This window comes from Paralichthys olivaceus, chromosome 6, assembly GCF_024713975.1.
Source record: "Paralichthys olivaceus isolate ysfri-2021 chromosome 6, ASM2471397v2, whole genome shotgun sequence".
NCBI classification, from domain to species: Eukaryota; Metazoa; Chordata; class Actinopteri; order Pleuronectiformes; family Paralichthyidae; genus Paralichthys; species Paralichthys olivaceus.
The window spans coordinates 5193477-5194567 of NC_091098.1; the positions used below are offsets into that span (position 1 = coordinate 5193477).

Below are 1091 nucleotides of genomic sequence, written 5' to 3' on the forward strand. Positions count from 1 at the left end.
GCGCCTGGTCTGCGCTGACGAGCAGGTCACCTCCGACACCTCACCGGGTCACACCTCACCGGGTCTCATCTCACTGGGTCACACCTCACCGGGTCTCATCTCACCGGGTCACACCTCACCGGGTCTCATCTCACCGGGTCACATCTCACCGGGTCACATCTCACCGGGTCACATCTCAGACACCTCCGACACCGGGTCACACCTCACCGGGTCACATCTCAGACACCTCCGACACCGGGTCACATCTCACCGGGTCTCACCAGGTCACATCTCAGACACCTCCGACACCGGGTCACACCTCACCGGGTCTCACCTCCGACACCTCCGACACCGGGTCACACCTCACCGGGTCACATCTCAGACACCTCCGACACCGAGTCACATCTCACCGGGTCTCACCGGGTCACACCTCACCGGGTCACATCTCAGACACCTCCGACACCGAGTCACATCTCACCGGGTCTCACCGGGTCACATCTCACCGGGTCACATCTCAGACACCTCCGACACCGGGTCACACCTCACCGGGTCACATCTCAGACACCTCCGACACCGAGTCACATCTCACCGGGTCTCACCGGGTCACATCTCACCGGGTCACATCTCAGACACCTCCGACACCGAGTCACATCTCACCGGGTCACATCTCACCGAGTCACATCTCAGACACCAGGTCACATCTCACCTCACACCCCAGATAACGGATCACATTTCACCGGGTCACACCTCACCGGGTCACACCTCACCGGGTCACACCTGTGATTCAGACCATAGCCTGGTGAAGTCATCAGGAACCTGTTCACTGCCCAGGGCCCAAAGATTAACACTTAAAACTCACCAGAATAATATTATTATTATTTACTGTTATTATCAATGACATCAGTGGCAACAAGACTAAGCATGGATCCACATTTATTTACATGTATTCATTAAAATATGTCAGCTTAATGTATTTATTTATTTGTTCTCTAAAAATGATCAATATTGTTATTATTGCTAGATTTTGTTGAAGGGCCTTCATTTCCTCAAGATTGTCACAATGAATATTATTATTTATATTATGGTTATTGTGAGTATTGTTATTGAGTAGT

The 1091-nt window shown here is 52.0% G+C and overlaps 1 long non-coding RNA gene across 1 annotated transcript; it reads right to left on the minus strand.

Moving 5' to 3' along the window:
• Window positions 1-394: 394 nt before the first annotated feature.
• LOC138410556 (uncharacterized) lies at window positions 395-853 on the minus strand. Its single transcript, XR_011243266.1, has 4 exons — window positions 757-853; window positions 671-726; window positions 468-544; window positions 395-433 (listed from the first exon to the last, which is right to left on the minus strand). It is a non-coding gene; the product is annotated as an uncharacterized lncRNA (long non-coding RNA).
• Between the last annotated feature and the right edge of the window lie 238 nt (window positions 854-1091).